The 12,727-nt window shown below is 39.0% G+C and overlaps 1 protein-coding gene across 1 annotated transcript in view; it reads right to left on the bottom strand.

The window, feature by feature from the left end:
- Positions 1-9,586, bottom strand: part of LOC111863650 (LIM/homeobox protein Lhx3) — a 507,864-nt gene extending 498,278 nt beyond the window's left edge. Inside the window, exon 1 of the mRNA XM_033751147.1 lies at positions 8,800-9,586. The gene's annotated coding sequence lies outside the window, so the exon portion shown is untranslated. The remainder of the gene's footprint in view (positions 1-8,799) is intronic.
- Positions 9,587-12,727: the final 3,141 nt, after the last annotated feature.

Below are 12,727 nucleotides of genomic sequence, written 5' to 3'. Positions count from 1 at the left end.
CAAACCGGCTATTGCTGTTTATGAAGTAAGCCCACTCGCTGTGTATTTTGAGAAACATGTCAAAAATATAAACAAAATAAAAAAACAAAGAACTCCGTGGCTTGAGTCCGTAAGCGAACTATACCGACCAAGCGACCGCCGCTTGTCGGCGAAGTTGGTGTCAGCTTCAGCGGATAGAGTGTGTCGCGTGGTCAGCGCAACGAAAGCCCACGGCCGTTAATTTCTGTTTTCTAAACCGAAGCCGCTATTTTCTTGAAATAACTTCTCAGTTATCCTCACGAGACTGAGTGGACCCCGTTCCAGACCCACTATTTCTCAGAAAATCTGATGGCGCCGGGAATCGAACTCAGGACCTCTGGGTCTGTAGCCAGAAACTCTGACCACTAGACCACAGAGGGGGGTCATATAAACAAAACCTGCGAACAAAACTCAAAGTATTTTTAATGTTAAAGCAGCTGAGATACACAGCAACACCACGCCTCACATGGCTAAAATATCAGGTCAATGCGAACCTTGACATTTTCTCCTTGAGTGCTTGTAGGGGCCATTATTCTATTCATATCTCCATTATGAGATGTAGGCCCGTACAGACATTAACAAGTGCGTAATAAGATTATGTCACTACGTTGGTGAACGCTTCACTGAAGACACGTTTCAAGAAACTGGAGGAACAGAAAGTTTGATATAGACTTAATGGCGATGCGCTCAGTCGATACAGTAACTAGCCCACGTACTCGAAAACTGACGAATCCGGATTCGAACCCGGGCAGTGGTAAGAGATTTGTATCCTCTCCCTAGTGTCCAGACCGTACATGGACCCCACCCATCTTTCTATCCATGGGTACCGTAAGTTCTTTCCCGGGGGTAAAGCGGCCGGGGAGTAATGCTGCCCATTCGCCACCACCTAGCGTCAAGGTTAAAATTGGTGACACTATTCCTCCACTTCCCCATACATCTGAATTGTATGATGTTTAATTACCGTATTTACGCATGTATAGGCCGCACATTTTTTTGCCAAAAATTCAAGAGGAAAACTGGGGTGCGGCTTATATTCGAAATATTCGAAATCACACTTCATTTAAAAAAATATATATTCATAATTAGTAATACAGGGTGTTCTACTCCTGAAATAATATTCCAAGAAAATTATTTTTTTCTATAATTTCTGTCTGAAAATTGTGCTGCGGCCTATACACGCACGCGGCCTATACATGCGTAAATACGGTAATTAAGCTCAGGGACAGCTTTACCTTTTATCTACTGGTGGAAGAAAACGACTAAATAATTTTATGTATAATTAGAAGAAACGGAAGTTTTATAAAAGACTTATATACTCGTATTACGAAAAACATCACAGAACAGATATTTGCAGTACGCCATCGTTAGTCTTGAATTCCATTTTTGTCCGGATCTTGTTGTGAATTTTGGAAATATGTGACCTGTTGACACATGTCAGCTTAAATTTCGGTGCATTTATCATTTCTTCCTTCTACTTTACTTACAAATAAATTAATATACTGTCACGTGTATCATTATAAGACGGGGTTTGGATTGGTAATTGGACTTACTGAACACTTGCAGATAGTAACTACAGCGCTATCGCTAGTTCTCAGCCTGTTGTGTATTCACCGGCTGTCTGGTATCTCTGCTTCCGTGCTTGCGTTCTTACCGGCTGACGACTGTCAACTCTAGACTTGACCAGCTTATAACACCTCGGAACGGACCGCATAGAAAACCTCTCCCAACAGTTATTCTAATGTTGAGTCACGCAGCTGTCGCATGGACCGCGCAAAGAACGCATCTTCCCAGTTAGTTCATTGATGTGTGGTATGGATCTGTTGCATAACAACGGGCGTTATTTACAGTCATTGTTTAACAACTGGTCTACGTGCTACAATATAATGCCTATAAAATTTTAATATAAGTTCATATCCCAGTTTCCCCTTAAAAATAAATTGTGCTCAGCTAATAAAACTGTTTGTTTTTTCTGCCACTCATCATCAGTAATCTTGTGCTTAAAGCTTGTGACTACGTGTTTGTTAATTTGATTCTCTCCAGGCATGTTTCGTGGCCTTAACAGGTAGCGCAAACAACAGGTCACTGCAAGAAACAAGCACTGACTTTGATTTGTTTCATTCTGGTCCGTCACACTAATATTATGAAGAAGTTAAATAGTTCCGTCCAGTGTGACTGGTTAACCAGTCACACTGGACGGAACTAATTAACTTTTTCAAAATACTGACTTATCTTTACCGAATCTAGTCTCTGAAGTCCAAAGGATCTAGCATCTACTAACACACATTTTTATACTCTCACGTGATTAGTGTCTAAAGTCGGGGTTTGGATTGGTAATTGGACTTATTGGACTCTTACAACACGCAACTGCAATTAATTATAGCACTATGGCGAATTCAAGCACACTACAATTCAATAGAGCATGAACTGGCTCTTCTCAGTTTGCTGTGGCTTCGCCTGTCTTTGCTTGGTAACGACTTCTAATAATGGGGATTCCTCAGCTTCCGTGTCGACATCCTTGCCGGCTACAAACTGTGTCATAGCTCCTCATGGCCGCAACTCCTGGTCAGAGTGCCTAACCGTGTCTGGCCACCATTGGCTATCAGTCGCTGCAACAGTCTTCCTACTCAGAACTAGCTTGCAACAGTTCCCTTATTGTTGCGGGTGTCCGTTGCTGTGGAAACGTATTTACATAGCCATTGCTTAGAAACGGTCGTCTCTTTTGGCTCCACGGTTCTGGCTTTGAGCTGGTATTTCACAATATCATTTACCACTGTAACGAGACCAATCACAGTGGTCGTTCAGTCTAAGGTACGAAATCCTTTCAACCGTTCAAACACTGGGATCATGGCTTCCACTGCCACTTGAGATATGGATGTGTTTCATTCAGTGCAGGTGCCTTGCGACGGGGTGATTTACCGTCCAAAAAATCCTACCGAATTTCTGAAGATACATATTTTTGGATTAATTCTGAAAATGCGAACAGGCCTGACGCTCTAATCCGTCAGTGGGAGAACGCCACTTTGATGCCATATGGTGATATGCACCATAAATACGAGATTTATCGTTTTATGCATTAAACGCTATATTCCTATAACTGGATAGTGGTGGAAATAGGGCGCTTTACGCATCATCCTGCGTATAGTCTCCTGGGAAGCACAGGATTATGGCAGGACACGGAAAGGCAGACAACTTCTTTAGATCTACTCGTACATATATTTCTGTGTATGAGTGTGACGCACGAATAATCGCAGATGTTCTCGCCCACCTCCGATCAGTTCCTATAGCAAATATCCACGCATGAGCAAATCGTGACGTAGATAGAGCCAGCAGTCTGCGTCACGTTCCGGCTTCCATTTCTACAAGAGAATTTACTCAAGATACTGATTTCATTCGAGGTTAAATAAATTCCTAACTCGCAGCATTAGTACACAAATAGTTACAAAAAAAAAAGCAAATTTAACAACTCAGTCAAATGAGACATAAATATTGTAAACATGAAGCAGGACTTCAGAAATTTAAACTGGGGTAAAAATCAAATCGCAGCAACATTTGACATTAAAATACCTTTATAAGTATCAATATTTTGTCTTCCATAATCCATAAAATAACAAGTATTTATGCGTTAAAATTATATACAGACATACAGCGGTGGAATGAGCAACACTGCCACTTCACTGGGAGAATCGGCATTGAAATTTCACTAATAACACCCGAAAACTTAACGATTTTTTTTTGTTTTCCTCGGTCTCTCTCAATATACATAGCGACTATTTATTTATTATCAAGTTCAGTTCATCTTTCTATTCGAAATCAGAGGTCTCTAGCCTGACTGTTTTTCCTTAGTGGGGTGGGACTAAGACCACTTGGTACTGCTGCCACTATTGGCCTATTGTACCAGCCCAAGATGATAGATGGTGGTGACTGTGAAGCAATTGGTGGAATGAAAATTGGCAGGAGAAACCGAAGTACTCGGAAAAAATCTGCTCCACTTTGTCCACCACAAATCGCCCATGACCAGATCCGGGCTCGAACCCGGGCCACCACAGTGGGAAGCCAGAGAATAAAAGCTTGAGCTTATGGTGCGGCCTATAGCCTGACTTACTGACAGTGTACTTGAATAAAGCAATGAATGAGTAAATTTTATAATAATTACTTGCAAATTTATTATAGAATTATTTCATCACGACCCAAACAAATTTGTGCAAAAAGTATAGAACGGAAAGAAAGCATGTAACTGGTGACAGGCAACGACACTAAAAATCAAATGAAGTTCAATGTTATGATAGAATACAAAAGACAAACATTTAAACTTACTGCATGCAGAACTCCTTTGTGAACACTATGCATAGTAGTATCTTAACTGGTTCGAAGAAAACTCTGTTGTATCTGACAGAAAATTTTGAACAATTTTGAATAGATTCCATTATTTTTTATGCATGAATTTAATACATGAAGAATAACACAACTACGCAAAAATAATTTCAAACCGACTATAAGAAAAGCACGTTTTTGGCCTATTTTCGTTATTTTGTAACAACTGGTTGGCTTGTATTATTATGCCCGTGTGTCTGTTCCCCTAACTATTTCGGACTATTTGATGGATTTGCATGAAACGTTCTACTAATGCCACCTCACCTTCACATGTTTCAATTCCTTATCATCAACAGATGAAACATGGCGGCCGTGCAAACTTGTGAGCTGGTAGAGACATTACAGCTCCTTCAGCCATGGACATAGCACTTTCTGTGACATTAAAAAAAGCAAAGTCCATGGTTTTAGTCCGCAAGCGTACTATACCGACCGAGCAACCGCCGCTTGTCGTCGAAGTTAGTGCCAACTTTAGCGGATAGAGGTGTCGCGTGGTCAGCGCATCGGATTCCCACGGCCGTTAATTTCGGTTTTCTAACCGGATATCTGACATTATATTATCGAAAATTAAGTAGCCTTCCTTAATTAATTTTCTGCAGAATATAAAACAGTAACATCGCCGACTCGTGAATTCTTTGATTAGTTTTCTTTTTAACGAAGATAACTAACGAACGTCTGAGGAACTTTGTATGGGAACATATAATAAGCATTCATAAAAATTATGTGTAAAATTATGTTTATGCTAGTCGCTACAAAGACAATAATACTGTAAATCACTTAAATTATATATGACAAATTAAATTTAGATGTACTAGGAATTTATACTACCGTAGCGGAAATTATGCAGACCGCCTTTGTGGTCTAGTGGTCAGAGTTCCTGGCTACAGGTCCAGAAGTCCGGATTCGATTCCCGGCGCTACCAGATTTTCTGAGAAGTGATGGGTCTGCAACGGGGTCCACTCAGCCTCGTGAGGATAATTGAGGAGATATTTCAAGGAAATAGCGGCTTCGGTCTAGAAGGCCGAAATTAACGGTCGTGGGGATTCGTTGAGCTGACCATGCGACATCCTTTTTCCACTAAAGTTGGCACCAACTTCAACGACAAGCGGCGGTCGCTCGGTCGGTATAGTTCGCCTGTGGACTAAAACCAGGAGTTTGTTTTGTTGTTTGTATAAGCGGTTTATTCAGATAAGGTTTGATTCTGATGTTACACTCCTCTTTGTTCCTCATTCCGTAAACACAAAATGCTCAAGAATTCCATGCAACAAAACAAACCAATTGCTCATAAATTAAATAAATCCTCAAAACATCCTTGATAATGTATAAGGTCTTGCTACATCTTACGGCATAAGTAAATTCCGACATCTTTCAGGGTCCCACCGAATGAACATGCCAAAGTTTGAACTCAATTTAAGGAGTAATATAATATTTCACTTTGAAGTACATGGCTGACTGTTTTAGATTCTAATTTCCGTTGATTTTCCTGCGTCATCTCCACTAATTTAGAGAGGTGACAGTTCAAGTCTTATGTTACATCGCGCTACTTCTATTATCCACGTTCCCTCGTCACATTTTATGAGATTAGATTATGGAAGGCTGTCTGTCTGTCTGTCAGAACTTAACTGTAGCAGCGAAAGAGATTTACCAATAGAATGAAACAGCTGTTTGCTAAACTAAACTAAACTAAACCGTGTTAAATTCCTCCATCAAATGAAGGCACGGGGAACTTTCAAGTGTTACCGTAAGGGCTTCCTGATAATTGAATTGCTATTAAATAGATGCACATCACTGAACAAACACAGCCTAAATGGCTACTGGAAATTCCGTTAAAACAAACTGATAAGAAAAGCAAATGAAGTAGTCTATTTTAGAATTAACATTCAGACTAATAAAACATGTAACGCTGAATACACATTTGTGCCTTGTTAATTACAGCCCAACTAAGCTACTGCCGCCATTAACATGCAAAATAAACAGTTATCTCCAAGACGTTAATATTTGTTTACACTATGATGTTCTATTACGTCAATTACATATATTGAGCAGATGTCTGCTGCTGGGAGTGCTGATGGTTATGAAAGCGGAAATACAGCGCCGGCTTTCTCAGTTCTACAAGACTAGAAAAGATAGAACTTAACTGGCATCAAGAATTGTGGATTGGTGCGTTCTGATGTGCGTGTCTTGCACACTAATCCTTGCACTGCTCACCCAACTGTCTTATTTAATTCAATAATATTTCAACATATTGTAAAAACAGCAATTTATAACTATTTTAATTTTAATTTCAGTTTTAAATGTAAGGTTTAATCGAAGATGATATTAATTTAAGCGAATATAGAGCATAAATAAACGTACACTAAACAAAGATTCAGCATTAAATCAAAGGAATCGTTGGAAACTAAATTTATGATAATGTATTTTAATCATAACTATGGCGCTTTAACGTCAGTGTTATTCTTGATAAGTAATGATTGAACAGTACAGTACTAGTACTCCCGAAGAATACTGTAGATCCATTAACCCTTTAAAGACTGACTTCCTTCTAAATAATACATAAAGATACAGTTCGAACCTCACAGGAAACACATCACGTCTCCGCCACAAAGACCAATTGGTGAATGCTGTTTACCGTGAAGACCACATGAAACGCACAAATACACTCTATGAGAAGAACGTAGTTTTCCAGCAAGTTAAAGTGGTTGGTGCCTATAGTAACCACTGGACTTTATAGTGTTAAGTTAAATTACGTGTAACAGAATCGCTATGGCATTTATGTTGACGTATTCCAACATATAGAATGCAGCGAGATGATACATACTGTCCGTACTCGTCATTGGTAATAAAATAATGGAACATTAACTGCGATAAACAGTCATATGACCAATGTAAGGAAATGCATTGTTTTTTTTTTTTGCTTCAAGGCTGTTCCAACTAGCATATATTTTGCTCGATAACGAATTCATTTAAAATATAATAGTATTTTTGATTTCACAGTCTAATATTTATGTAACAACACTAAAGAATGTAGAAACAAGCCGATATGGACTACTTTAATTAAAAGTCAACTTTAAATTATTTCATGCACGCTTTACAGTTTTTAAACACATCAACCAGGCAATTTAATTCACAAAACCTTCTATTTATTTCCTGGGTTTCTATAGGTAAGCATATGTATTGAATGAAGCGCTCGTATAAGATTGAAATTTTATTGCATTCGACCGACTTCATCTGATCTACAAAAAGCTATATTAAACTAGTAACAAAAATAATGGGTATCCCTGTAACAAGCCGTGGAGGCCCATAGGGTTGAGTTTCCCACATTTTCTAGACAATCGGCTCATAGATGGCGGTAAGGTTGTCAGCCTTACGCGCCGGCCGCCCTTTACCCCCCCAAGAATATTCCAAGAATATTCCTGGTAATCATTTCTGTCAGAGGGCGAGTCTACCCCAGAACCATAGTGCGGCTGGAAGGATTAGGTAAATTGAAAAAAAAAATCCAATGACTTCATCGGGACTTGAACCCGCGACCTTCCGGTTTGTAGCATAGTGTCTCAACCAAGTGCGCTACCGCGTGCCCCCTACATTAAGCTAGTATCAAGATTAAAGACAAATATAAACAGTTAATTAGATAAAATTACCTTACGTAATTCTGTTAGTTATTATATATGTTTATATAAATTGCTTCATCAAATTTAACCTTCTTTAGATATTTTGCCATAGAATAAATCATACCTCCGCTCCTTACGAATGTAAGTAGTGTATTAGCTCACCCGATCGCCACTGTGAATAATCTACTAAGAAGAACAAAATTAAACGTACAGGTGTTGTGTAATCTAAAATTAATATAGAAATCAGAATTGCACGAGAAAATTAGGTATGACCCACGTGTCATGTATTATTTACAAAATCTGGTGGTTTTCCTGATCAAAATACTTGTATAAGACGTAAAACATTTCAGGCGTAAAAATTAAATCTTGCAGAAGCTATGACATGCACCTTTTATTAACTCCCGAAGTCCTCGTAGAATTATTAAATTTGCTACCATAAATTCCTTTCATTTTCAGCAATTTATCAAGTTTCATGTATTAGTTTAAACTTGTTTAAAACTATAAAATTTATTGCTGAATATTGCATCCATCAGCAAGAACATTTTTTGTGGAATAAGTTACTAATTCTTTCTTGCATTCAATTTTATGAAGAAATTACGCAATGCATATTACTTAATTGAAGCTTATCCGCCATTCACCAAGAACATCATTAATCTAATTATGCAGACTAATGTTACTGATTAATTGTTGTGTTTTATAAGCTGTAATGGTACTAAAGCCAGAAGCAAAAATATTAATCAGTTCATTTACTTACGGACTTATTCCCAATCTTCTAAAAAATTATCACTTTAACGGCTGCACTTACCAAATCACATGTAAGTTCGTTATTTTTCCATACTTATTTGTTCCTGCAATATCGAAACCGTTTGTTTTTCCACAGTCACTTGTTCATCGCATATATTTACAAAATAAAATATATTATTTTCCGAATTATCTAACACCAGTATCAACATCGATGTATTGTCGTCTCTTCCAAGTATCTAGATTCCAAAACAGAATTCAGAATCCTTGCACTTAGTAGCACAACTGTAATTACACACAGAAAATCTTTTCCTCGGGAGCTGAAGTATTACATTTTGCTTCGATATAAACACATCCCATTACATGTTAACAGATCTATGTTCACATCGACACGTATAATAAGGACCGAACACAAATGTCACACCAAATATTCATTCACTTCACCAGTTTCAGATGAAGAATAATTTTGTACTTCACCCGAACGAAGACCAGTTTGACGGTTGTAGACCGAGAAGAACCAATACACACGTCTCCTCCCTTTGGCACTCTATTGCCCACTAACCGCTGAATCTCTTGCTCCCAGTGGAGTAAGAGAGGATCAGCTCCCCTCTCTCTTCCACTCACTCGTCAGTATCAGAGGCAATATTGCGTTAAAGCGAGCTGCAGTTCTGTCTTTACTAGAGAGGGTTTGTATGTGATGTGTTCATACAGCTCCGGGCTGTAGCACTGACGAAAACTTCCAACCCACTGACCGTGACACGACAGCTACTGCTCTCTACTAAACCGACGGCGGGAATGATTTCAGCGGGGCGACACGGCTAGCTGGAACCCGTCCCGCTCGCTTCGACGCAGTAAACTGTTCAGGCATACCAAGTATTTAAATTGCGCGGCACCTCTTGCTGCCAACATTGACACACTGAAGTTCCTAGACGCACGACAGTTTTCTTACACTTAGGATAATGCATAAAAAACATATTGCTCCGGTAAGTGTAATGACTCAGAAAAAATAAAAAAAATACGTACATGTCACGTCACAAGAATGCAAGACAGAAACATAATACAAGACAATTGACCCTGTAAGGCCCAGAGGTTGCTATATGTACCACCTTCTTTAAATACTGGTAGTCTGCATTCTGCCCACAGAGTGTATTTGTGTGTTCCAAATAATTTTTACCTTTCTTCTCCTCTTGCTCTCACTTTGGAGCATAGGGCTGATTTCTCAATTTCGTGATCATTTCTTTACAGACGGTAGGATTTCTTGGACTGGTGATCAGTTCGTTGCAAACACAGACCAACAGAAGCACAGAATTAAAAACATACATACAGCAAACATCCATGCCTTGTGTGGGATTCGAACCCACGATCCCGGATTCCAAGCGAGCGAAAACAGTACATGCCTTAGACCGCTCGGCTACTGTTACCGGCTGTGTTCATATAGTTCTCACAAAATTAGCTATTGTTCCCTTAAACAGCATTAACAGGCTGTTCTTCGTAGTAAAGCAGTAATGTGTTTCCTGTGAGGTACGGACTGAATTTTTATATAGCATTTAACATAAATTCAGTCTTTATATGGTTTAATGCTGGATAAGTTGCAAATGTTCTTTGTTCTATGAGTTTGAAATAATAACAATTCAAACATATTTTAGAAGCTTCTGACTGAGTAATGGATGTAGAAAAGGCGTCGAAAATTTAAAGGGATCCCTAGTGTACCCTAGATAAGTGCGTTTAAACCTCAGAGAATCGGTACTATGTCTCAAATTGAGCAGTACAAGCAACAGTGTACATATGTGATAATTACTGGCAAGTTTAAATATGCCTATTTAAAGCACACAATATAAAGGCTTTGTGTTGTATTCTAACTTAAACGGCATCATAGTCATCCACATTAAACACTGCGATTGGAAAATGTGCTCCAGAAAACATGGCATGGTGTAACTTGTCCAGATATACCCGTCTTCTAAGGAACTGAAGGTTACAACAATCTTGTCACTTCTGAGGGAGGGCCCGACCAGCGCCAAATTTGCGTCCCACTCCTCTCCTGTCCATCGGCGACATAAAAGAATACCTAGGTCACAGGGAGGAAAAACGTGGCAGTGTTGAACAGAAACTCGTTTTTGGTCACTGAAAGTAAACAAAAATTAAAGAGAACGATTGTTACCATTAACAGTCCTGTTAAAGTAGCCTATGAGTATAGATCAATCTCCCCTCTCAGGGTCGAGAGAGAAAAAATTACGGTCATGGGTCCCGCAAGGCACGGAACCGAGGACTCTGCTGGCGAATGGCAGCAGCAATTTACCCGAAACCCGAAATATATATAGGTCGATATGAAGGGGACCAGAAGGTTCATTTGCCTGAGGCCTAGGGGGTGCCAAATATACACTTATTTACTTTAAAATATCAAATCACTGTCAAATAATGTTAGATAAATATAACATGTAAAATACTGTAAATCGTTTCTATCAATAATTTAAATTTTCTTTTAATAAATGGCAAAATATTTTGTATGGCTCTCGGGGTGGACTGGATGCCCCACATTTGTGACTGATCAGGCTCCATCTCACATTTCTTTAGGCTTTTAGCTCTTTATAGATCTTTTTAAGATACAACGACCTTTAGAATTTTGTACTGGAATAAGTAGAGCTACGAACCGGCGACTGTCCGCGGACAATCTGTTGGGAAATATTGGTATAGATGTTTGGTAACTAGAATAGCGATTTTCGTGTTTCTGTTTCTTCGGCTTTCGGGATCAGGTCAAGTCGAACGCAGAGCATTCTGCCGCGGAAAAGTTAGGACGAGAACTTCTCAAGTTATCTTATTCCTAGAAGCTCTTCGTGTTACAGCCGTGAATTAAATAGGCGTATGTATATATGTAGCCCCGCCCCAACCCTGTTGCCTACAGTTATTACAATTTCTTTATGCGGTTACTATTGAAGAACATACGTGTATGAGTAAAATTTTGTTTTAAAATCTATCAACGAAAGTGAAATATCTCAGGAATAATATTAAAAACGTGAAGTTCTGATGTTTTCACGATATGACTGTTCATACGAGTATTATGATACTGTAGGTTGTGATACCAGGTATACTTATAGGCGGATAGCGACGTTTCACAGGAATATGCTGGTTCAATCTTCATGGTTGAAATGTGTAGGGTGAGGAATCAGGAAACTTAATCGGAGGTACCACCTTAATTCCAACTTCCCTACGTAACGCAATTGTGTCCTCGCTCTAGACACTTCGACCCTGAATTGGAGACATGGTCCCTCCGAGCTGTCAGTATCCACCTACAAGACAACACGGTATCATAAACCAGAATGCCAATAGCCGAAAACACGATTCTTGGAAGGGGCCTACACTTTATAAAACAAGTCTTCCATTTCAGAGAGTTTCTGTAATAAGCTGATGGATACTATCCGACACAATTAACATTTAGCGACTGAAACTTTCTCCCTTAGTCATCCTCTGTGTTATATGCCCAATTTTGCAGACCAATTTCAGTTCCCTGGTTTCAGCAACTGCTGGGTGAAATCCAGAAATACAGCCATCTCTCAGCAACACTAATACAATCTCCTCAAGAATGAGAGATCTGTGGGCCCAAAGTGTAAACAATGGGGTTCCGGTGTGCCTGCTCAAGGGACCTATTTTAAAAGTACTTAGGTTTCTACTAGTACATAGCTGCAAATGTCCGAATTCACGGATATTACATACTTAATTGTACTCACATTTAGTTGATAATGGAGACCACTGACTCGTTTCCGCAGCTTGAAGCTTACGTGACTCATCCAACACAGAAAGAGCCTGCAAATTAATATGTACTTGTGTAAATTGTTTTGAAATAAAATTATTGTAAAAATATTATATAATATAATAAAAATATTTTAATCCCAGTTGGTCAAAACTCCTTAAATGGAGGTTCATGTTCCTAAATTCATTCATTCATTCATTCATCAGTAATCTGTCAGACGACAGGTCCACAGTCTCTTCCATAACAG

The sequence above is a fragment of the Cryptotermes secundus genome, unplaced genomic scaffold, assembly GCF_002891405.2.
Source record: "Cryptotermes secundus unplaced genomic scaffold, Csec_1.0 scaffold234, whole genome shotgun sequence".
Classification (NCBI taxonomy): domain Eukaryota; kingdom Metazoa; phylum Arthropoda; class Insecta; order Blattodea; family Kalotermitidae; genus Cryptotermes; species Cryptotermes secundus.
Note: the sequence above shows the minus strand (reverse complement) of the source record. Positions and strands in the feature narration are given on the sequence as shown.